The 26,434-nt window shown below is 46.1% G+C and overlaps 1 protein-coding gene and 1 non-coding gene across 2 annotated transcripts in view; one reads left to right on the plus strand and one right to left on the minus strand.

Moving 5' to 3' along the window:
- The window catches only part of LOC122541578 (uncharacterized), a 63,708-nt gene that overhangs the window by 16,539 nt on the left and 20,735 nt on the right, over positions 1-26,434 (plus strand). The window lies entirely within an intron of this gene.
- Positions 16,840-17,003, minus strand: LOC122545833 (U1 spliceosomal RNA). Its single transcript, XR_006310605.2, has one exon. It is a non-coding gene; the product is annotated as a U1 spliceosomal RNA (small nuclear RNA).

The raw sequence follows: 26,434 nt of genomic DNA on the forward strand, positions 1-26,434 counted from the left end.
TCCTGCAAATCTATTCCTATTCCACTCCTACATTAGGAGTTATAAACTGTCATGAAAAGAACTCCTGACATTATTACAAGCAATTGAAATTCCGGCCTGTCTTTGTATTTCTGTAAATAATTCTCACACAGCATCTGTTACGTGGGAATGAACTGGAAATCTCTTGAGTTACACAGCATAAAAGATCTGGAGTTTTTGTCTATTTTATGAACAGCCATGTAACATACCCAACTGGGACTGCAGTAATGGTTTTAGAACCCAAGTATTAGTACAGACAAATCAGGATGAGAAATGCATTATTAGTAGATTAGTGATTAAATTCCCTACAGTGTGGCAACAGGCCCTTCGGCACAAAAAGCCCACACCGACCTGCCGAAGAGTAACCCACCCAGTCCCATTTCTCTCTGACTAATGCACCTAACACTACGGGCAATTGAGCACAGCCAGTTCACCTAACCTGCACATCTTTGGACCGTGGGAGGAAACCGGAACACCCGGAGGAAACCCACGCAGACACGGGGAGAATATACAAACTCCGCACAGACAGTCGCCCAAGGCTGGAAGTGAACCTGGGATCCTAGTGCTATGAGGCAGTAGTGCTAACCACTGAGCCCCATGGATCCACAAAGCTTCCCAAATATGCATGATGTGATTACAAGACAAAAACATGGGTGTAACTGAACTGCTGTTGCCTTGTTCAAGCATGAATGGTGGAGAGAGAAACTGTGATTGCATTTGTGATACACTTGGCACTGAACAACAGATCGAAACAAATTTAACAGCAAATTCTACTTCAGAATCAGTCTCTAATAAAACAATATTGAACAAATTAATTCATAAATAAATCTCCAGTAAGAAAGGCTTTTATGTGCTGAGATACATGTGACAGAAACATTTTAAACATCTTCATAATAATTTATAATGTCTTGTGCGAGCTACTGAAATAAATACCCTCAATTACTCAAATTATATTGCAGCTCAAAAAAAGCAAGAAGGCTTTGACAGTTTTATTCCCCAAAGTGATCTCTGTGTCACTGATTGGTTTTGTCATAAATATTGCCCATATTTCATTCCCAAAATCACTTTTCACTGCACTGATTGATTTACCTTTCAGTATCCAGACTGGTTACTCAGTCAGAACACTCTGATAGGATAATCAGGGATTCCGGGATGTGCTCGTGAAATTAAATTTGAACACATTTTTGTGTGTGAGGTGGAGTAATGGAGGGTCAAAATAAATCACTGACATGACCAAAGTGTATCAGTTCAGGGAAATCAACTCAGAGAAAACAATCACTCTGAATGGAAGGGGAAATGTTTGTGAGAGAATCTTGGCGAAAGGAGAATGGCACGGAGTTCAGAAACTCACATGGCATGTTGCCTCCACCTGACTTCTCACTTTGCTGATACGCTCCTCCCAAGACTTGGCACACGTCCCAGCCCCCCCCCGAACCAAATACCCAGCACCTTCAGGTGGTCGGTCCTGACGGTGAAGGGGATCGAGGATTGGTCGGCCCAGTTCCCGAAGAGCATGGTCTCACTCTTGCCTCGGTCTACCTTGGCCCCCGAGGCCCTTTCAAAATGGTCACATATGCACATGAGTCTGCGCACGGACAGCGGATCTGAGCAGAAAACGGCGACGTCATCCATGTACAGGGAAGCCTTAACCTGCAGGCCCCCGCTGCCAGGAATAGTCACCACTCTCAGGCTCGCATCCTTCCTGATGGACTCGGCAAATGGCTCTATGCAGCACGCAAACAAGGCAGGAGAGAGAGGGCAGCCCTGCCTGACTCCAGATCTGACTGGGAAGCTATCTGATTCCCACCCATTGATTGAGACTGCACTGACAATGTTGGTGGAGAGCAGTCTGATCCAATTGCAGATTCCCTCCCCAAAGCCCATTTTGGAGAGAACATCTCTCATATACCTGTGTGATATCCTGGTCCAGGCTGATCAGGCAGGTGTCCAACCCTCTGTCCTGCACTTAGGCGATCGTATCCCTGAGGAATGCGAGACTCTCAGCGATCTTCCTGCCCGGCACAGCACAGGTTTGGTCAGGGAACGGGCCGTAGAGCACGGAGTCCCCCGTCACAGCGCTGCTCCTGACGAACCTCGACAAACACCACTCCATTCTTCTCCAGACTTCCTCTGCATAGGCACATTCCAAAAGGAGGTGTGTGACAGTCTCGTCCCCCCTGCAGCCGCTTCGAGGGCAGCGTGCGGTGCGGCTGAGAGTCCGGCCGTGCATAAAGGATCTCACAGGCAGAGCCCTTCTCACCACCAGCCAAGCCATGTCTTGGTGCTTGTTGGAAAGTTCTGGCGATGAGGCATTCTGCCAAATGGCTTTGACAGTCTGCTCAGGGAACCGCTCGATAGGATCCGCCCTCTCCTTTTCCCGAAGGGTCTCAAGGACACTACGTGCTGACCACTTCCTGATGGACTTGTGGTCAAAGGTGTTTTTCTTCATAAACTTCTCCACGAAGGACAGGTGATACGGAACGGTCCAACTACACGGAGCGTTCCGCGACAGTGAGGCCAGGCCCATCCTTCGCAACACCGGGGACAGGTAGAACCTCAGTACGTAGTGACACTTGGTGTTTGCGTACCGGGGATCCACGCACAGCTTGATGCAGCCACACACAAAGGTGGCCATCAGGGTGAGGGTGGCATTGGGTGTATTTTTTCCCCCGTTGCCCAGATCTTTGTACAGCGAGTCCCTTCGGACCCGGTCCATCTTTGGCCTCCATATAAACTGGAAGGTGGCGCAGGTGACTGCAGCAGCACAGGTTCCAGAGCAGAAGATGTCAACATTTATCAGATCTGTCCCAAAAGTTTGTGAAACCCAACATCTCCATAAATATCTCGGACATTGCAGCAAAAACTCACATTTAAGTCAGAAAATGTTGGAGAGATTTTCTCTGGCAGTGTCTTCCTGTGTTTGACGGAGGGAGGGACAGGCCATCTCCTCAAACATGACTGAATTACAGCCCCAAGCCCAGAAAGCTCCCCCTTCACTGAGGTTGTTTAAAACTCCCCACAGGGACTCAACTCAATTCATCCAAACCGCTCACAATCCCGCTCCGAACTACATTACCCATGATGCATGTGGGCCACGCGCCCGCGCAGTGAGGGGTGACTGCATGGAATCAAAGGATAGCCCGCGGTGTCTGACGGGAGCTGTAGTCTGGCACGCGCAGCGGCGGTTGGCACCCAGCGTTCGGTCCTTCAAATTTGAGGCGAAAGTGAGGACTGCCGATGAGAGTCGATAGTGTGGCGCTGGAAAAGCACAGCTGGTCAGGCGGCAGCCGAGGAGCAGGGGAATCAACGTTTCGGGCTTTTTTCGTCCGAAATGTCGATGTTCCTGCTGCACTGATGCTGCCTGACGTTGCTGTGATTTTCCCAGCGCCACATTCTCGAGTTCAAATCTGAGCGCGTGCGAGCCTGAGTGGCTGTCACGTGGGCGGTGCTGGAATTGGGGGTGCGCACCTGTAAATGGAGGTCTGCAGCAGCAAGTTCTGGGATCGCAGTCACTGTCCTGCACCCCTCTTTTCTATTACTTTACTACTGGACTTTCCTCACCATGATTTCCTTCCAGCTCCATGTCATCATCTTCTCACAACCTCTTTGACATTATCTCCTTGCTCCTGTTTCAGCACAGAAAGAGGCCAATCATCCATTTCTGTAAAATCCAGGACACTGGCCCTCTGGAGAAGAAATTTCTTGTGCCACTCACCTTCCTTCTCCTTGTAACATAAGAACACACAAAATAGGAGCAGTAGGGCATCTGGCCCATCGAGCCTCTTCGCCAATCAATACGATCATGGCTGATCTTATCGTTGACTTAGTTCCATTTAGTTGCATGTTCACCATAACCTATAATTCCTTTACAGCTCAAAAATGTATTGATCTTTGCCTTAAAAATATCTAACAAGTTAGTCTCAACTGTGTCACTGAACAGGGAAGTCCACAAATTCATAACCCTTTGAATGAAGAAGTTCCTCCTTCACTCAGTGCTGAATCTGCTCTCCCTTATTTTGAGGCTATGACCCCTCATTCTAGTTTCACCCAGCAGTGGGAACAATCTCCCTGCTTCTATCCTATCTATTCCCTTCGTAATTTTACATGTTTTGATAAGATCCCCCCTCATTCTTTTAAATTCTAATCAGTACAGTCTCTCCTCAAACCTCTCAATTCTAGAATCAACCTAGTGAATCTCTTCTACACTCCGTTCAGTGCCAGTACATCCTTTCTCAAGTAAGGAGACCAAAACTGTACAAATTAAAAATCGCACACCAGATTATCGTCCAACAAGTTTATTTGGAAGCACTAGCATTCGGAGCGCTGCTCCTTCATCAGGTACTATCACCTGATGAAGGAGCGTTGCTCCGAAAGCTAGTGTGCTTCCAATTAATCCTGTTGGACTACAACCTGGTGTTGTGTGATTTTTAACCAAATAAACCTGTTGGACTATAACCTGGTGTTGTGTGACTTTTAACTTTGTACACCCCAGTCCAACACCGGCATCTCCAAATCAAAACTGTACAGTGCTCCAGTTGTAACCTCACCAGCACCCTATATAGCTGCAGCATAACCTCCCTGTTTTAAAATTCTATCCCGCTTAAGATGAAGGACAATATTCCATTTGCCTTCTTAATTACTTGCTGCATCTGCAAACAAACCTTTTAAGATTCATGCACAAGGATATCTAAGTACCTCACACAGCAGCATGCTGCAATTTTTCACCATTAAATAATAGTCCATTTTGCTATTATTCCCACCAAAATGAATGACATCACATTTACCAACATTGTACTCCATCTTGCCAGACACTTGCCCACTCACTTAACCTATCTATATCCTTCTGCAGACTTTCAGTGTCCTCTGCATACTTTGCTTTACCATTCATTTTAATATCATCTGCAAACTTTGACATACTACACTTGGTCCCCAGCTCTAAGTCATCTCTGTGAAATGTAAACAGTTGTGGTCCCAACTCTGATCATTGAGGCACACCACTAACCACTGATCGCCAACCAGAAAAACAATCATTTATCCCCATCCTTTGCTTTCTGTTAGTTAACTCAATATTCTGTCCATGCTAATACATTACCCAGAACACCATGTACCTTTTCTTATGTACCATGTATCTTATGCAGTAGCCTTTTGTGCAGCTCCTTGTCAAATGCTTTATGGAAATCCAGATACACCACATACATCAGTTCCTCTTTGTGCACAGTGCTTGAAATGTCATGATCTAACCCATGCTTCCTTTCAGGAAAATAATCTAATTCCCTTTTGGAATTTAAGAGGATAGCTATCATTTCTGCAGTGTGTAGCACAGGTTTGTTTGTAAGGCTGACTATATTGACATCTAATATCTATTGCCTAAGTCACAGACTGTTTGATTTACATAAATCATTATAAACTTGCAAATGCTTATTTAAAATCCAGCTAATCCCCATACATCAGTTTGGTGTAAACCTGCCCACTTCGTAAACCTCATTGTACATGAAAATATATGTCCAGGTCCTAAGTATTGCACTTATGATGCATTGAAAAGTTAACCCCAAACTGAAACACAGACTCAGAGAATCATACAGTCGAGAAGAGGGCCTTAAGGTCATCAAATCTGTACTGTCAAATATATTCTAAGTTTGCACCAGTCCCACTTTCCAGCAGTTGGCCCATGGCCTTGAATGTTATGACATTTCAAGTGCTCATCCAAGTACTTATGAGGTAACTCTCCTCAACTATCATCCCAGGCAATGCATTCCACTTCCTCTGCATTAAAAAAAAGCTTTTCTCAAATCCCTTCTAAATGTTCTGCCCTTCACCTTAAATATGTGCCCCTCTTGTAACTAACCATTCAACTGAGGGGAATGGCTGCTTTCTATTCACCCTGTCTAAACCCCTAGTAACCTAGTCAGGTCCCACCTCCATCATAAAATACCCCAGGCTTATCAGGACTGTCTTCATAACTATTATACTCCATCCTTGGTGACACGGAGGCTCAGTAGTTAGCACTGATGCCTCAGAGCACTCCCCAACCTTATCCCAGTTCCAACCTTCCAGCTCAGCACTGCCCTCATGACCTGTTCTACCTGTCCATCTTCCTTCCCACCTGTTACCTTTACCCCCACCTCCATCTACCTAATGCATTCTCAGCTACCTTTGTCCCAGCCCCACCTCCCTCCCATTTATTTCTCCACCCCCCAGGCTCCCAGCCTCATTCCTGATAAAGGGCTTTTGCCCAAAACATTGATTTTCCTGCTCTTCGGATGCTGCCTGGCCTGCTGTGCTTTTCCAGCACCACACTCTCAACTGATAAAGGTAAATGCCCTGTATACTTTCTTAACTACCTATTAACCTGTTTAACCACCTTCTGGAATCTGTAGGCAAGCACCCACTATCCCTCTGTTCTTCTGAGCTTCCTAACGTCCTGCCATTCATTGAGTACTCCCTTGTCTCCTTACGTCTTCCAAAGTGTATTACCTCACACTTATCAGGGTCAAATTCCATCTGTCACAGATCTGCCCCGAAGTATATATCAACAATATCCTCCTGTAACCTAAAATGTTTCTCCTCACCATGAACCACCCAGCCAATCTACGTGTCATCCAAAACCTTACTTATCATCCCCCCACCTTCTTATTTATGTTATTTATAAATAAACACAAACGATAACAGACCCATAGTGATCCCTGTCGTATGCCACTGAACAGTCACACAAATAGCCTTCCTCAACCACCCTCTGCCTCCTGCCATTAAGCCAATTTTGGATCCAGCTTGTCAAGTAATTCTGGATCCTATGAGCTTTTACCAACTTTATCAGTTTCCAACACGGGACCGTGTCGAAGGCCTTACTGAAATGTATACAAACGACATTAACTGCAATACCATCTATACGAGTAACCTGGCTTGATAAAACATCTTTTGTCTTATTTTGGTTTTAATGAGGTGGTCTGTAACTGAGACAGAAGCATAGAATGATGTAGATTTTAACCAGAAGAAATGAAGGTTTTGTATAATAAACCATACTGTATTTTTTCCTTCTCATTGGAAGACATTGAATAGGCTTGAGCAGCTCGAGAGGGGAACGGGTCTGTTGGGGATCACAAGTGGAGGTGATGGTGGGGTTGAGTAAATCAGTCACTGCAGAAATGTTGTGGTGAATGGAGGGTCAAAGGCCTGGATAATGTTTTTTGTTTTGAGTGTGTGGTTATCAGTGAATTGGGAAATAGTTCTTTTTCCCAAAAATGAATACAGAAGGCTGCAGACCTGGAATGTGAATGTGGGATGTAGATCAGGGTTAGTGATCAGAGCTGGCCTTCTTTGTGATGGAAGGATGAGGATGAGAGGACTAAGGCCGGGTGAGACAGCAAGACCAAGGAGGTGGCGAGGAATCATGGTTGGAGAAATAACTGAAACTGACAGGACAACCAAGGAAACTTCTAGAAAGATGATTATTCCTCACATATAATCGATACTTTGCAATATTAATTACTGACACACAAAAAAGCAAACTTCAATCTGTCTTTTCATTCCTCGAATTGATATAATTAGGAGATCACAGCAGGTCAGGCAGCATCTATGGAGAGACAGCGAGCAAATGTTTCAAGTCTAGATGACTCTTCATCAGATTGTGTTTGAAAAGAAAGGGCTGGCCCACAAAAAAGCATCAAATTTGGCAGTAATTACCAAGAGGGAAAAGGTCAAGTTACAATCACCACACCCCCCCAAATTTTGGACAGCCCCAGTGTCCCAATGGATAAATCACTGTCCTCCCAAAACCAGGGATTGTGGGTTCAAGTCCCAGCTGGGGTGGAGCAAAGTTTGGTCAAGATACAAACCTCAAAACCCTTTCTCTCGACATTGTTTGATCTGAATGTGACAATCTGGGCAGTTCCCACTCAGCCCCTTCTCACTCTGTCACTTACTTTCCAGTGACATAAAGCAATGTAATACTTCTCTCAAGCTGAGCACCATTGCCATCTCACCCCAGTTCCCAGACAAATCCTGTCCCTTTAGATGCTGTCTTCAGTTTAGCCAACACCCCACAATCACTACTTTGAAATGCCAATTGATGAAGTGTAAAATTCTATTGAGAGATTTATGTCAGAATGGATTTTTTTATTTCAAAAATATACTTTATTCATAAAATAATTTGATGGTCTGTACAGTTGGTCATGCCATACATATGTAAACATTTACATACACAGATCAGAATTTTAAAAGACCCAGTACAACCCATGGACAAAACCAACGTCATCTACAAAATTCCATGCAAGGACTGCCACAAACACTACATAGGACAAACAGGAAGAAAGTTAGCCACCAGGATACACGAACACCAGCTAGCCACAAAAAGACACGACCCTCTCTCCCTCGTAGCCCTACGCACAGATAAAAAACCCACCATTTCGACTGAGACAACACATCTATCCTGAAACAGGCTAAGCAAAGACATGCCAGAGAATTCCTAGAGGCCTGGCACTCCAACCACAATGCCATAAACAAACACATAGATCCAGATGCCATCTATCAACCCCTCAGAAAATGAACCGGAAATGACATCACCACAAAACCCCAGGAACCCCATCCAGGAGAAAGATATAAAAAGAAAGCAGGAGACCTCAGCTTCTAATCACTTAGAGGTCGCCACTGATGATGTTACCTAGCCAGGTGATGAAACGTCTGGATATCAAACCTACAGCTCAGCGAGCAAACCTACACCCTTAATCTCAACCTGAGCTACAAACCTTCACAAACCTTGCAAAAACCTGTCAGACTATAACCTGGTGTTCTGTTAGACGATAACCTGGGGCCCTTCGGCCCCAACAAGGCCATACCGACCCTGTGGGAGAAATTAGCCCGATAAGGCAGAGAGAGCACACAAATCAGATAGGGGGAAACTGACAAGCTGTTTCTTACAAGCCATATGGTTGGAAGAGAAACTGACTAGTCTGACACAGAACTGACAGTCTGTACAGGGAGATCAAGGGTTCTCTTCCTCTAGCTGAGGATGAAGCCAGGTTTTATAAGAATCTTGTACAAAAAGATTAATGAAAATGGGGAAAGATACAATGTATCTGGAAATGGAGTAATCTAGTAACAATGATGATAATTGAAAAACAGTTATCGGATGAATGTCCTGAATCACGATACAATGCAACATCCTGACAGTATCAATGGGATCAGGAGATTCCAGCTCTTTGCAGGTTGGTGAGAATGTCTCTTCTGAAACAGTAAGGGGCTTCCATTGTTCCTGTCCTGGGAACAATGCCCTTGGTGGTGTCTCTCCGTCTGACCTGTTCTTTGTGTGGCTTTGGTATTGCTGTGTTATGAGACTACCCTCGGGGTTGTGGGAGGTTCGCAATCTGCTTTGAGAGCGCAAGATTTCTTTTAATTTTAAAATTTGTCCTTTATTCATAGAAATGTCTTTACATATATGTGTTTTCTCACAAATACAGGGTACAGTAGCATATCAAAGAAGCTATTACACATTGGAGTTTTACTCTAATCAACAAACTAAAGGCATCTCTTAGATTAGATTATTTACTGTGTGGAAACAGGCTCTTTGGTCCAACAAATCCACACTGACCCTCTGAACAGCAACCCACCCAGACCCATTCCCCTACATTTACCCCTTCACCTAACACTGTGGGCAATCTAGCATGGTCAATTCACCTAACCTGCACATCTTTGGACTGTGGGAGGAAACTGGAGCACCCGGAGGAAGCCCATGCAGACATGGGGAGAATGTGCAAACTCCACACAGACAGTCACTTGAGGTGGGTACCGAACCGGGGTCTCTGGCGCTGTGAGGCAGCAGTGCTAACTACTGCACCACTGTGCCACCCACAAGATTGCATTTACAGAATATGATAAAGAGGTTTATACCACCCCGATTATAGCGGGTCAAACTGAAGTTCAGGCTGTTCTCCCTGTTCCCAAAGAAGAATTGAAGCATGGACTATTTCTAAATGGGGAGAACATTTGGAAATCTGAAGTGCAAAGAGACTTGAGAGTTCTAGTCCAGCATTCTCTCAAGGTAAAACTTGTAGGTTGAGTCAGTAGTTGGGAAGGCAAATGCAATGTTGGCATTTATTTTGAGACGAACAAATAACAAAGAAATTTACAGGAACAGGCCCTTCAGCCCTCTAAGCCTCTGCCGATTCAGCTTCTCTGTCTAAACCTGCCACCTATTTTCAAAAGCTCTGTGTCGTTTTGTTCCCTCCCCATTCATGTATCTACCTGGATATATCTTCAATGACGTTGTTGTTCTAGCCCCTACCACCTCCACTAACAATGTGTTCCAGGCACCCACAACCTTCTGCCTGATGAACTTTCCACACATATCTACCCTAAACTTTGCCCCTCTCACCTTGAACATGTGACCCCTAGTGATTGAATCCTCCAGTCTGGGGAAAAGCTTCTTGCTGTCCATCCTGTGTCTACTTCTCATGAATTTTTAGGCCTCAATCAGGGCCCTCCTCAACCTCTGTCGTTTCAATGAAAATAATCCTAATCTACTTAGCCTTTCTTCATGATTAGCCATGGTCCACATTCTTTCAGCAATGTTGGGACCAGAACTGCACGTAGTATTCCTAATGTGGCCGAACCAAAGTCTGAAACAACTGTAACATGACCTGCCAACTCTTGTACTCAATACCCCGTCTGATGAAGGAAAGGATACCGTATGCCTTTTTGACCACTCTACTGATCTACGTTGCCACCTTCAGGGTACAATGGATCTGAACACCAAGATCTCTCTGTACATCAATTTTCCCCAGGACTTTTCCATTTAATCTATAGTTCACTCTGGAATTTGATCTTCCAAGATCCATCACCTCACATTTGTCCGGAGTGGACACCATCTGCCATTTCTCTGCCCAACTCACCAAACTGTCTGTATTCTGCGGTATTCTCTGACAGACCCCTTCACTATCTGCTACTCCACCAATCTTAGTTTCATCTGTAAACTTGCTCATGAAGCAACCCACATGTTCCTGCAAATCATTTATGTACATCAGAAGCAACAGTGATCCCAGCACGGATCCCTGTGGAACACCATTGGTCACAGGTCTCCATTTTGAGAAGTTCCCCACCACTAATACTCTCTGTCTGCTGTTGCCCAACCTGTTCTCTATCCATCTAGCTAGAACAGCCTGGACCCTGTGCGACTTCACCTTCTCCATCAGCTTACCATAGGGAACCCTATCAAATGCCTTATCAAAGTCCATGTATATGACATCTACGTCTCTTCCCTCAATAATCAACGAGGACTGGAATATAAAAGCAGAGATGTACTTCTGAGGTTCTATAAAACTCTGGACATAGAGTCATAGAGATATACAGCATGGAAACAGACCCTTCAGTCCAACTCATCCATGCCGACCAGATATCCTAACCTAATCGAGGCCCATTTGCCAGCACTTGGCCCATATCCCTCCAAACCCTTCCTATTCATATACCCATCCAGATGCCTTTTCAATGCTGTAATTGTACCAGCCTCCACCACTTCCTTGGAAAAATGTGTTGCTGGAAAAGCGCAGCAGGTCAAGCAGCATCCAAGGAGCAGGAGAATCGACGTTTCGGGCATAAGCTCTTCTCCACCACTTCCTCTGGCAGCTCATTCCATACACGTACCACACTCTGTGTGAAAAAGTTGTCCCTTAGTTCCCTTTGAGATCTTTCACTTCTCACCCTGAACGTGTGCCCTCTGCTTCTGGACTCACCCACCTGAGGGAAAAGATCTTGTATGTTTATCCTATCCATTCCCCTCATGATTTTATAAACCTCTATAAGGTCACCCCTCAGCCTCCGACACTCCAGGGAAAACAGTCCCAGCCTATTCAGTCTCTCCCGAAAGCTCAAATCCTCCAAACCTGGCAACATCCTTGTAAATGTATTCTGAACCATTTCAAGTTTCACAACATCCTTCCGATAGTAAGGAGACCAGAATTGGACACAATACTCCAAACTCTGCCTCACCAATGTCCTGTACAGCCGCAACATAAAATCCCAACTCCGATACTGAACCCTCCAACCAATGAAGGGAAGCATATAAAATGCCTTCTGTAATTGATCTGTGACTCGACGTTCAAGGAAGCGTGAACCGACACTCCAAGGTCTTTATGTTCAGCAACACTCCCTACATTCAGAGCGTGGCAAATTCATGGAATTCACTGCCACAGAAGGCCTAGTCAGTTACAAATCACACCACAACAGGTTCATTTGGAAGCACTAGCTTTCAGAACGCTGCTCCTTCATCACGTGGTTGGGGAGAATAAGATTGTAAGACACAGAATTTAGAGCAAAGGTTTACAGTGTGATGTAACTGAAATTATATACTGAAAAAGACCTCGATTGTTTGTTAAGTCTCTCATGTTTTAGAATGACTATGTTGGTTTCTGTTCTTTCATACATAAATCACAAAATGTTCTTTTTTAAAGTTACATTCTCAAGTGAACTTGAGCAAGTTACATCCATTTGAGAGGGTCCGATAACTGTAGTGACGCCATTTTCACTTTGGCAGAGAGACCTCCGACAGTGATCTTTCCCCACTGTGTCTTGGCAGCAGTTGCCCCAAGTTTTAGAGTGTTCTTCAGTGCATAGTCCAAGATCTTGCGATGTGCCAGTCTGCAACGCCCGGTCAGGGTCAACTCCTTGCTCTGGAAGACCAACAAGTTTCGGGCAGACCAAAGAACGTCTGTCATTGAGTGGATGGTCCTCCAGGTGCAGTCAATGTTTGTCTCGGTGTGTGTCCCGGAGAGCACAGAGTCACGGAGCTGCTCGGGGTCAAACCTCGACCCAAACCATTACATCTCCCTCCAGATGTTATTTGCAAAGGCACATACCAGCAGGAGCTGGGTGACAGTCTCTTCACCAATGCAGCAACTTCAAAGGCAGTCTGCGGTGGTACATAGAAACCAGGCACACATGAAGGATCGAACGGGCAGTGCCCTTCTCACCACCAGCCAAGCGACATCATGGTGCTTGTAGCAAAGTTCTGGCCAAGAGGCATTTTGCCAAATTCCTTTGACAGTCTGCTCAGGGGACCACATGTCAGGTTTGTGAGAGCTGCTCAGGAGAGTCAAATTAATCTGTCCGTGGGGGGTGGGGGGGTGATCCAAAGCATTCAGAAGACAAAAGAGAAGCTTGAGGACGGTATAGATGTAATGAAACCAAGTTAAACAGAAATGGCAGTGTTGGTAATTCTCGTACTAATCAGGGCAGGCAAGAGCACGGCAGGAAACAAGGGAAGCCTTCAGTGAAATTGCATTGATTTCAGAGCAAGGGGCCTGACAGGTAAGGCAAATGAACTCACAGCGTAGATTGGAGACAATAGACTGGTGAGCCTAACGGCTGTGGTTGCTAAGTTGTGAGAGGGGATTCTGAGAGTTAGGATCTCGAGGCATTTGGAGAGGCGAGGACCCATTTGGAACAGTCAGTGTGGCTTTGTGCGTGGCAAATGGTGAAAGGTGCTGTCTGGTTTTCTGAAAAATTGTTGGTCTTCCAGAACAAGGAGTTGACCTTTCCCAAGTGTTGGAGGCACATTCCAAGGTCCAGGACTACATGCTGAGGGACGCACTAAAGCTTGAAGGCAGCTGGCAGCGAGACATAGTTGGGAAAGACCATTGTCAAAGGTCTACCTGCTCAAGGTAAACGGGGTTCCATTCAGTTATTGGACGTTCCTGGTGCATCAAATACAGTCATAGAGTCACAGAGATGTACTGTATGGAAACAGACCCTTCGGTCCAACATGTCCATGCCGATCAGATATCCGAAACCAATCTAGTCCCACCTGCCAGCATCCGGCCCGCATCCTCCAAACCCTTCCTATTCATATACCCATCCAGATGCCTTTGAAGTTGCCTGTACAAATAAGAGATTCCTTTGGTGTGTTTGTTGGAGAGCATCACTCTCCAATGTTTACTTGATTTCTTCATGTGCTATTTCACAGAACTAAACTGTGTCTGTGACTATATATGATTTGAAAATGCCGGTGTTGCACTGGGGTGTACAAATAGAGGGTGGGGAGGGGAACAGGCTGCCAGAGGGAGTGGTGGAGTGGAGTACAATTTTGTCATTTAAGAAACATTCGGACAAGTCAATGGATGGGACAGATATGGAGGAGTGTGGACCAAATACAGGCAAATGGGACTAATTTAATTGTGAACACAAATACATTAAGGACAAAAGGATAACTAGGGAGAGAGTAGGGGGCCCTCAAAGATCAGCAAGGCGGCCTTTGCGTGGAGCTGCAGAAAATAGGAGAGATACTAAACGAGTATTTTGCATCAGTATTTACATTGGAAAAGGACATGGAAGATTTAAAAAGTCGCAAAATAGATGGTGACACTTTGCAAAATGTCCGTATTACAGAGGAGGAAGTGTTGGATGTCTTGAAACGAATAAAGGTGGATAAAACCCCAGGACCTGATAAGGTGTACCCTAGAACTCTGCAGGAAGCTAGGGAAGTAATTGCTGGGCCTCTTGCTGAGATATTTGTATCATCGATAGTCACAGGGGAGGTGCTGGAAAACTGGAGGTTGGCTAACGTGGTGTCACTCTTTAAGAAGGGTAGTAAGGACAAGCCAAGGAACTATAGACCAGTGAGCCTGACGTCCATAGTGGGCAAGTTGTTGGAGGGAATTCTGAGGGACAGGATGTACATGTATTTGGAAAGGCAAGGACTGATTAGGGATAGTCAACATGGCTTTGTGTGTGGGAAATCATATCTCACAAACTTGATTGAGTTTTTTGAAGAAGTACCAAAGAGGATTGATGAGCGCAGAGCGATAGATGTGATCTATATGGACTTCAGTAAGGCGTTTGACAAGATTCCCCAAGGGAGACTGGTTAGCAAGGTCAGGTCTCACAGAATAAAGGGAGAACTAGGCATTTGGTACAGAACTGGTTCAAAGGTAGAAGACAGAGGGTGGTGGTGGGAGGTTGTTTTTCAGACTGGAGGCCTATGACCAGTGGAGTGCCACAAGGATTAGTGCTGGGTCCTCCACTTTTTGTCATTTACATAAGTGATTTGGATGTGAGCATGAGAGATATAGTTAGTAAGTTTGCTCATGACACCAAAATTTGAGGTGCAGTGGACAGCGAAGAAGGTTACCTCAGATTACAACGGGATCTTGATCAGATGGGCCAATGGGCAGAAGTGGCAGATGGAGCTTAACTCAGATAAATGCGAGGTGCTGCATTTTGAAAGCAAATCTTAGCAGGACGCATACACTTAATGGTAAGGTCCTAGAGAGTGTTGCTGAACAAAGAGACCTTGGTGTGCAGGTTCCTAGCTCCTTGAAAGAGGAGTCTCAGGTAGATAGGATAGTGAAGGCGGCACTTGGTATGCTTTCTTTTATTGTCAGAGTATTGAGTACAGGAGTTGGGAGGTCATGCTGCGGCTGTACAGGACGTTGGTTAGGACACTGTTGGAATATTTTATTGCTGGAACAGCACAGCAGGTCAGGCAGCATCCAGAGAACAGGAGATTCGACGTCGAATCTCCTGTTCCCTGGATGCTGCCTGACCTGCTGTGCTGTTCCAGCAATAAAGTTTCAAATTTGATCTCCAGCATCTGCAGACCTCACTTTCTCCTCACTGTTGGAATATTGCATGCAATTCTGGTCTCCTTCCTATTGGAAATATGTTGTGAAACCTGAAAGGGTTCAGAAAAAAATTACAAGGACGTTGCCAGTGTTGGAGGATTTGAGCTACAGGGAGAGGCTGAACAGGCTGGAGCTGTTTTCCCTGGAGCGTCGGATGCTGAGGGGTGACTTTATAGAGATTTAAAATCATGAGAGGAATGGATAGGATGAATAGACCAAGTCTTTTCCCTGGGGTCCGGTGGTCCAGAACTAGAGGGCATAGGTTTAGGGCGAGAGGGTCAAAGATATAAAAGCGACCTAAGGGGTAAAGTTTTGACTTAGAGGATGGTAGGTGTATGGAATGAGTGGTGGAGGCTGGTACAATTGCAAGATTTAAAAGGCATTTGAATGTGTATATGAATAGGAAGGATTGAGGGATATGGGCCGGGTGCTGGCAAGTAGGACTAGATTGGGTTGGGGTGTCAGGTTGGCATGGGCGAGTTGGACCCAAGGGTCTGTTTCCATGCTGTAGATCTGTATGAGTGTATAAGAGTGTGCAGCATGGGCAATTTGGGCCGAACAGCCTGCCTCCATACTGTAAAGTTGTATGATTAGATGACAGCATCCACCATGTCCTTTTACCTGGAGCAGGTGGTGAAGAATCAGTGGACAGAGCTGAATATAATCTGTGGAATAAATTGTTGAAAGAGGCATTTTGAGCAATACTGGATGGAATAGGCAGGCAGTAAATAGAGGGAAATGTAGCAAATGTGGGGGGATATTTATTTGTTTGAAGGGGTTGGTCCTGTTGTGAAAAGCATTGAACATAGCGGTTTATTGCAGGATGAAATAAAACGTGCGGCATTTATTATGTGTCGATTTGAGTAAAACTGAATTGAACATAGACGCGGTACTTCGGAAGCCAGCGGCACCTATTGGACAATCTGCGGTGCGGCTGACAGTCCGGGCGTGCACAAAGGATCTCACAGGAAGAGCCCTTCTCACCACCAGCCAAGCCATGTCTTGGTGCTTGTTGGAAAGTTCTGGCGCAGCTTCAGCAAAATCGATGTTTCGGGCAAAAGCCCTTCATTAGGAATAAAGGCAGAGAGCCTGAAGACACATTTATTATGTGTCGATTTGAGTGAAACTAAATTGAACATAGAAGACGCGATACTTCGGAAGCCGCACAAAGTACGTGAGCGGCACCTATTGGACAATCTGTTTTTTGCTTGTAAATCAGGAGAGAGCGCGAACGCAGTCCCCCACTGCCACAAATTTTGCAGTCGAGTATCCCGCATTTGGGGACATCGCAGGCGTCAGCACACCCGAAGTGCAATGGGATAGCCTCGTCCTGGGAGAACCACCTTGATGATCATGGTATCTCCCCTGCCAGGTAAGTATGCTCAATACTCTCACTCGCTCAAACCCAATAACAGCCCATACCTCTTACACTCATACTAACTGCGTTTTCGAAAATCGAAAACTCACCTGCCTGAGGTTTCCTGTCTGTACAGCAGCGCAATTTCTTACCTGGATCACAGAACATCCGGAAAGACTCATGTTTCACTGAATACGACACTCACTGGGCGACGTAAGAAGTTGCGCTAATTTGCATTTCGCCCTTAAACGGAAATGCTCCGCCCTTCCTTGCCCTGCCCCCTTCACACTGTCTCCTTTTTCACCAAAACAAAGCCCCAGAAATTTCTCATACACTTGAAGCAATCTGTTATCAAACACTGTTTACAATGTGAGGTGAACGCGAATAAAAGCAATTTTTAAGCTTTGCTGGTGAAACTTGAAAGATATTTTGAAATCGCTTTTTCCTAATCCCTACAAATTGAATAAATCTTCTTTTGTGAAACTGCAGCTTTGCAATCTTCCCCCCTCTGTGTTCCACCGGGCAAATCAATCACTTCAGGAGACCTCACGGTTAAGATTAAAGGTGCCAGGAACAAGGAAATATTTCTCAACGCTGTTTGGATGTGACATTAAACTGACAGCACCACCTTTTCTGGATGCACATTTCACGTTTTCAACACCCTCTGTTGTTTCGAAAAACAGTGGCCTGTGATTCAAATGTAAATATTATTTTCACATGTCTTTGATTTACTTGCTTAGTTATACTAATAATGACACGTGGTTATTATGCTTGAAGTACAAGATTAGATTCCCTACAGTGTGGAAACAGGCCCTTCAGCCCAACAAGTCCACACAGACACTTGGAAGAGTAATCCACCCAGAACCATTTCCCCTCTGATGCACCCAACATTACAGACAATTTTAGCACGGCCAATTCACTTAACCTGCACACCTTTGGACTGTGGGAGGAAACCAACACAGACATGGGGAGAATGTGCAAACGACACACAATCTGTGTATATCTGTCTGACTTGATCCAAGTGAATGCTGCAAGCTTCCTGCCTTCATACCGCAGTTCCCACTGTCCTATTAAAACCTATTTCATATCATCAATCAGGGTAACAGGTGTGCAGACCTGTTGGTCTGGCCTGATCCAACTTCAGTTATCCAGTTTTCCCAGCAGGCCTTTCAATTGGCCAATGTTGTTTTCAGAATCCCAAAAGAGCCTGTAATCTCTTTAAAAAGGGACAAGATAGCAGACGATAACATATCCCTCCCAGATCGTCTCAACACCTGCTATGCTCGCTTTGAGCAGAATTTCGATGGAGAGGTAACACCTATTCCGACAAGTCCTAATGAACCTATCCCAACAGTCACTGCATCAGAGCTCAGATCAGTTTTCCTTCGTGCGAATCCAAGGAGAGCGATGGGACCAGATGGAGTATCAGGCCGTGCACTCAGGGCATGCGCAGACCAACTGGCAGAGGTCTTCTCGGATATCTTCAACCTCACCCTGCAGCAGGCTACTGTCCCTGCCTGTTTCAAGAGGGCCAACATTATCCCTGTGCCTAAGAAGGCTGGTGCAGCATGTCTCAATGACTACCGCCCAGTGGCCCGAACTTTGGTGGTCAGGAAATGCTTTGAAAGGTTGGTCATTGCATTAATCAACACCAGCCTCCCCACTACTCTTTGACCAACTCTAATTTGCCTATTGGACCAACAGATCCACGTCAGATGCCATATCACTTGCCCTTCACTCCTCCCTAGAACATCTTGACACCAAGAACAGCTATGTAAGAATCCTACTCATTGACTACAGTTCTGCCTTTAACACTATATACCCTCGAGACTGATTACTAAACTTAGTGTTCTCAGACTGAGCCCCACTCTCTGCAACTGGATCCTCACTTTCCTGACCCACAGGCCACAATCAGTGAAGACTGGGGACAATATTTCATCCTCACTAACACTCAACACTGGAGCCCGCCCAGGGGTGTGTACTCAGTCCCCCACTGTACTCACTGTATACCCACAGCTGCATCGCCAAATACCAGACAAATGCCAGTTATAAATTTGCTGATCACATCACCACAGTCGATTGAATCTCAGATGGTGACAAATTGGTTACAGACGGGGAGGTGGAAGACCTTGAAAAATGCTGCACTGAGAACAACCTAGCTCTCAATGCCGGCAAAACCAAGGAACTCATTAATGACTTTCGGTGTAATATTACTCATGCCCCGCCACACATTAACAGCACAGAGGTGGTACGAGTGGAGAGTGTCAAGCTCCTGGGAGTGGTCATCCACAACAAGCTTTCTTGGACTCTTCATGTGAACGCACTGGTTACAAAGGCCCAGCAATGTCTCTTCTTCCTCAGGCAGCTGAGGGAATTTGGCATGATGGAAAATACCCTTGCCAACTTTTATAGGTGCACCATCGAGAGCATTCTGTCTGGATGTATCACTACCTGGTATGGCAACTGTACCACTCAAGATCGGAGACGGTTACAGAGAGTGGTGAACTCCGCTGGACAATCACAAAGGTCAACCTCCCATCTATAGAATCCATCTACCAGGCCCGCTGTCAAGAAAAGGCTGCCAGCATTCTCAAAGATCCATCCCACTCTGGCAATGTTTTGCTACAACCTCTGACCTGGGTGTGTGTAACACTAATGCTCCTGCTAAGGGCCTGAACATAATCTAGCAGGGCAGTGGCAGCAAATCCCGGTGCATACCAGGACTGCGTTAAAGTGTGCATCATGTCCCTCTTGCCCATGTGGCCAATGCCATGGGCTGCGAGGGGTCAGTGAGTGTAGGTGGGCTCTTGGACAAATGATGCGGCCGTCAGGGTATATGAGCAGCTGTAGGGAAGGAGACTGTGTGGTGCCAATGCGGGGCCCAACTCTCCTTTCCTTGCGGTGGAGAAGCCTGTTGGGCATCTCACACTGTCTCCATAGGGTCAGGCAGTACTGGGGCCTTCCCTATTCTGGGGTGGGCAGGGGGTGAGTGGTGGGGGGCAGTGCAGCCTCCCAGGCTGCTGGGTCAGCTGAGGCATTCTCGAGGGTGACACGGTCAGTGCCAGAGGTATGGGCAGCTCATTTCATAATGGCTAGGGCGGAGGGTAAGAGGACTGCTTCCAGGAGGCTAGAGGTCAGCGCAGCGTGTTGTAGTGGCCTCCCTGCTGACGTGTTGAAGCCTCTCTGTTTCCAAAATAGGCTAAAATCATGGACGACTCTGAAGGCCTATCTAGAGTCAGTATCAATGTTTGCTGTGTGACCTTTTGCAATGATGCAAGCCCCAGTGACCACAAACAGCTCCGCAGCCTGTGCTGATGTGCCATCTGGCAGTGCAGCTGACTCTAGGACTGTGAAAGGGGAACAGACGGCATACCCTGCCAGTGTACAGTGGTCTGAGGGCCTGAAGGATTAGCCATCTGTATAGAGTATGAGGTCAGGATTGTCTAGAGGTGCTTCACAGATGTCAGCGCGTGGAGTGACAACCTGCTGAACAAGATCTAAACAGTCCTGGTCATCCGCAATGGCGTTCTGAGTGAGTGGGAGCAGGGTGGTGGGGTTCAGAGCAGGGGTACATTGTAGGGACAGGTCAGCTTTAGACAGTAAAGCGACCTCATCGCTAGTTCTCCGGGTGGCAGTGAAATGTTGGGTTGCTTCAGAATTTAGCAGCAGGGAGACCGAATAGGGAACCAAAACAGTCTGTGGGTGATCCAGCACAATGGGGGTTAGCCTTCTCTACTGTTCCCACGGCTGCTGCCATAGCACTCAGATATGCCAGCATTCCCCATACAACAGGCAGTAAGTGTACAGAGTCAAAAGCAACAGGGCGCTGGGGATCCCCAGGCAGCTGTGTTAAAATGCTGGATGCAAACCCCTCGGATTTGTTGACGTACAGGTAGAAGGGCTGAGAGTAATCGGGGACCCCCAGGGCTGTTTTAGATCAGTGAATGCCTGTTCCAACTTTGGTGTCAAGGTCACTTTCACTGGCTGCTTTGGTGAGGATGCTTCCCACAGGGGTTCGTCAATGGCACGGTGGTCTGGGATCCAGTGCCTGCAAGAATTCCCCATCCCCAGGAAAGTCTGCAGCTGAGCTCTTGTGACTGGTGGGGAAAGCTGGATGATGGTCGTGACTCTCTCACTCTCGAGATCATGCCCTGAGGCCATGTGAGAGTTTGTACCCCAAGTACTAGACTGGTTATTTTCTCCATGGAGACCCTGTGTCCATCCTTTGTCAGACAGCAGAGCATCCTGTATCCATGATTCAGTGCAGGTGGAGGCCAGTAACAAGTCGTCTGCGTATTGCAGGAGGGTGCTGTTGCATGGCAGGTGTAAAGTAGAGAGGGTACAGTGTGCTGCAGCGGCTTGGACTATGTGGCTCTCAGTGTAACCCTGGGGAGGCCTGGTCCATGTGTACTGGCAGCCGCCGTATGTAAAAGGGAAAAGGTACTGGCTCTCAGGGGACAGTTTGATGGAGAAAAGAGTTGAGCAGAGGTCAGTTACAGAAAAGCAGGTGGAGGAAGCAGGGATGCTGGTGAGTATGGTGTTAGTGTCTGGGACCACTGGGGAGCAGGGAATCACAATTGCATTGACAGCCCCCAGATCCTGGAGAAAACATGGAGAAAACATCACTTTACTGGCCTCCTGGGTTTTGGGATGGGTAGGATGGGTGTATTACAGGGATTGCCTGTTGGCACGAGGACACCCTGTTGTAGGAGGGAGTCAATCACCAGCTTGATCCCTTCTACTGCTGCCAGGGACAGTGGGTATTGCTGTAGATGGTTCCATGTTTGAGTGTGACAATGTGTGTGTGGTGGGCCGGACCTCACCTGACCTGCATAGCTGGGGTGCTGTGGCCACAGTGCTGCTGGAAGCTCCGCTAGCAACAGGGGGTTTTTGTAGGAAGGGGAAGTGCCTGGGGCTTGGGTGGCAAAAGAGGCCTGGAGTGTTGCAGGAGGGCAGTGTATTCAAAACTCATCCTGTCCAAGTCGAGCAAACTGTACCGGGGGGGACGGGACCTGACTAAGGGATGCAAAGTGGAGGGGTTACACTTATAAAAGAGAAAGCCCAACCCTGGTCCAACTGAGGGCGACTCGAAGTGTGTGCGAGCACGAGCAGGCACAGCGGGAGCTGGCAGGGTCAGAGGTTCCAGGGCTGCGGGATATTGTTGCCTGCAGCATGGAGTACTGTGTGTATCCGGGATTTCCAGCGGGAGACCCTGAGGGGAGCAGTGGATGCTGGCATCCAACTCGCAAAACGTCTGCCCACCCAGGAGGGCCGCTGGGAATGAAGCAGCAATGATTGCAGTATCGGGGACAGTGACAGGTCCGACGCTGAAGTTGACAGGCTCAGATAGTAGCCCCACCATGGGTACTCCCTACTCCCTGATGAGATGCAGCAGGCTTCAAATTATGTGGTGCCCGAAACCAAATGTAATTATGCCAGTATCATTTTCTGAAAGCCACTTTGGTGGTTTGAGAGATTTAGAACCGTCTTCAGACGCAGTTTTACAATTTTCTTTTGTATTTTAATTAAGCCATATAAAGTTCACATTTATTCTTGTGCAGAGTCATTCTGTACCTCAGTCCAGGATGCTGAAATGTTACTTACACTGTATTGAATTTTAATGGATTATTTTTAAAATAAACACACTGCCGAAAACTCTGACAGAGAAGCAGAGTGTAGACTGATGCCAATTTAAGTATAGTGCGACAACTTTAATCCACTTTAGTCAATTCTTTGACTAGTTAGAGAGTGCCAGTAGGACAGTCATGGTGTGTCAGAAGGGTGGGAGCATTGATACCATATTAATAAAACTAAGGCATAACTTTCAGTTCATAAGCACCAATGGTTCCTTAAAAGAAAAACCATCATAGATCACCAAATGCAAAATAAATCAAGTCATCTCTGGATCTTGAGTTACAGAGATTGAAACAGATATTCATAGAGTCATAGAGTCATAAAGATGTACAGCATAGAAACAGACCCTTCGGTCCAACCCGTCCATGCCGACCAGATATCCCAACGCAATCTAGTCCCACCTGCCAGCACCCGGCCCATATCCCTCCAAACCCTTCCTATTCATATACCCATCCAGATACCTCTTAAATGTTACAATTGTACCAGCCTCCACCACATCCTCTGGCAGCTCATTCCATACCACCCTCTGCGTGAAAAAGTTGCCCCTTTGGTCTCTTTTATATCTTTCCCCTCTCACCCTAAACCCCTATGCCCTCTAGTTCTGGACTCCCCGACCCCAGGGAAAAGACTTTGCCCATTTATCCTATTCATGCCCCTCATAATTTTGTAAACCTCCATAAGGTCACCCCTCAGCCTCCGACGCTCCAGGGAAAACAGCCCCAGCCTGTTCAGCCTCTCCCTGCAGCTCAGATCCTCCAACCCTGGCAACATTCTTGTAAATCTTTTCTGAACCCTTTCAAGTTTCACAACATCTTTCCAATAGGAAGGAGACCAGAATTGCACGCAATATTCCAACAGTGGCCTAACCAATGTCCTGCAGAGCCACAACATGTCCTCCCAACTCCTGGACCCAATACTCTGACCAATAAAGGAAAGCATACCAAATGCCTTCTTCACTATCCTATCTACCTGTGACTCCACTTTCAAGGAGCTATGAGCCTGCACTCCAAGGTCTCTTTGTTCAGCAACACTCTCTAGGACCTTACCATTAAGTGTATAAGTCCTGCTAAGATTTGCTTTCCAAATTGCAGCACCTCGCATTTATCTGAATTAAACTCCATCTGCCACTTCTCAGCCCATTGGCCCATCTGGTCAAGATCCTGTTGTAATCTGAGGTAACCCTCTTTGCTGTCCACCACACTTCCAATTTTGGTGTCATCTGCAAACTTACTAACTGTACCTCTTATGCTCACATCCAAATCATTTATGTAAATGACAAAAAGTAGAGGGCCCAGCACCAATCCTTCTGGCACTCCACTGGTCACAGGCCTCCAGTCTGAAAAACACCCTCTGTCTTCTACCTTTGAGCCAGTTCTGTATCCAAATAGCTAGTTCTCCCTGTATTCCATGAGATCTGACCTTGCTAACCAGTCTCCCATGGGGAACCTTGTCAAATGCCTTACTGAAGTCTATATAGATCACATCTACTGCTCTGCCCTCATCAATCTTCTTTGCTACTTCTTCAAAAAACTCAATCAAGTTTGTGAGAAATGATTTCCCACGCACAAAGCCATGTTGACTATCCCGAATCAGCCCTTGCCTTTCCAAATACATGTACATCCTGTCCCTCAGGATTCCCTCCAACAACTTGCCCACCACCGAGGTCAGACTCACCGGTCTATAGTTCCCTGGCTTGTCTTTACCACCCTTCTTAAACAGTGGCACCACGTTTGCCAACCTCCAGTCTTCCGGCACCTCACCTGTGACTATCGATGATACAAATATCTGGGCAAGAGGCCCAGCAATCACTTCTCTAGCTTCCCACAGAGTTCTCGGGTACACCTGATCAGGTCCTGGGGATTTATCCACTTTTAACCGTTTCAAGACATCCAGCACTTCCTCCTCTATAATCTGGACATTTTGCAAGATGTCACCATCTATTTCCCTACAGTCTATATCTTCCATATCCTTTTCCACAGTAAATACTGATGCAAAATATTCATTTAGTATCTCTCCCATTTTCCAGGGGATAACTTCCCTGGATGTATTTCCAGAAATATCCTGCCTCAGCACAGCTGTAATGCTATCCCTTATCAAAAATGCCACTCCCCCTCCTCTCTTGCCTCCCTTTCTGTCCTGCCTGTTGCATTTGTATCCTGGAACATTAAGCTGCCAGTCCTGCCCATCCGTGAGCCATGTTTCTGTAATTGCTATGATATCCCAGTCCCATGTTCCTAACCATGCCCTGAGTTTTCTGTGGCTCCACACAAAGGCCGCCTTGCTGATCTTTGAGGGACCCTATTCTCTCCCTCGTTACCCTTTTGTCCTTAATGTATTTGTAAAAACCCTTTGGATTCTCCTTAATTCTATTTGCCAAAGCTATCTCATGTCCCCTTTTTTGCCCTCCTGATTTCCCTCTTAAGTATACTCCTACTTTCTTTGTACTCTTCTAAGGATTAATTTGATCTATTCTGTCTATACCTGACACATGCTTCCTTCTTTTTCTTAACCAAACCCTCAATTTCTTGAGTCATCCAGCATTTCCTATACCTACCAGCCTTCCCTTCACCCTGACTGGAATATACTTTCTCTGGATTCTTGTTATCTCATTCCTGAAGGTTTCCCATTTTCCAGCCATCCCTTTACCTGCGAACATCTGCCTCCAATCAGCTTTCAAAAGTTCTTGCCTAATACCGTCAAAATTGGCCTTTCTCCAATTTAAACTTCAACTTTTAGATCTGCTCTATCCTTTTCCATCACTAGTTTAAAACAAATAGAATTATGGTCGCTGGCCCCAAAGTGCTCCCCCACTGACACCTCAGTCACCTGCCCTGCCTTATTTCCCAAGAGTAGGTCAGGTTTTGCACCTTCTCTAGGTACATCCACATACTGAATCAGAAAATTGTCTTGTACACACTTAAGAAATTCCTCTCTATCTTAACCTTTAACACTATGGCAGTCCCAGTCGATGTTTGGAAAGTTAAAATCCCCAACCATAACTACCTTATTATTCTTATAGATAGCTGAGATCTCCTTACAAGTTTGTTTCTCAATTTCCCTCTGACTATTGGGGGGGTCTGTAATACAAACCCAATAAGGTGATCATCCCTTTCTTATTTCTCAGTTCCACCCAAATAACTTCCCTGGATGTATTTCCGGAAATATCCTGCCTCAGCACAGCTGTAATGCTATCCCTTATCAAAAATGCCACTCCCCCTCCTCTCTTGCCTCCCTTTCTATCCTGCCTGTTGCATTTGTATCCTGGAACATTAAGCTGCCAGTCCTGCCCATCCGTGAGCCATGTTTCCGTAATTGCTATGATATCCCAGTCCCATGTTCCTAACCATGCCCTGAGTTCATCTGCCTTCCCTGTTAGGCTCCTTGCATTGAAATAAATGCAGTTTAATTTATTAGTCCTACCTTGTCCCTGCCTGCCCTGACTGTTTGAATCACTTCTGTTCTCAACTGTACCTGTCTCAGATTGATCTCTTTCCTCATTATCTCCCTGGGTCCCAACCTCCCACCTCACTAGTTTAAATCCTCCCAAGCAGTTCTAGCAAATGTCCCTGCCAGTATATTAGTCCCCTTCCAATTTAGCTGCCATCCGTCCTTCTTGTACAGGTCACTTCTATCCCAAAAGAGGTTCCAATGATCCAAAAATGTGAATCCTCCTCCCATACACCAGCTCCTCAGCCATGCATTCATCTGCTCTATCCTCCTATTCCTGCCCTCACTAGCTCGTAGCACTGGGAGTAATCCAGATATTACTACCCTTGAGGACCCCCTTTTTAAATTTCTGCCCAACTCTCTGTAATCTTCC

Source organism: Chiloscyllium plagiosum, unplaced genomic scaffold, assembly GCF_037043375.1.
Source record: "Chiloscyllium plagiosum isolate Xiang-an unplaced genomic scaffold, Cpla_swu_hap1 HiC_scaffold_35, whole genome shotgun sequence".
NCBI lineage: Eukaryota > Metazoa > Chordata > Chondrichthyes > Orectolobiformes > Hemiscylliidae > Chiloscyllium > Chiloscyllium plagiosum.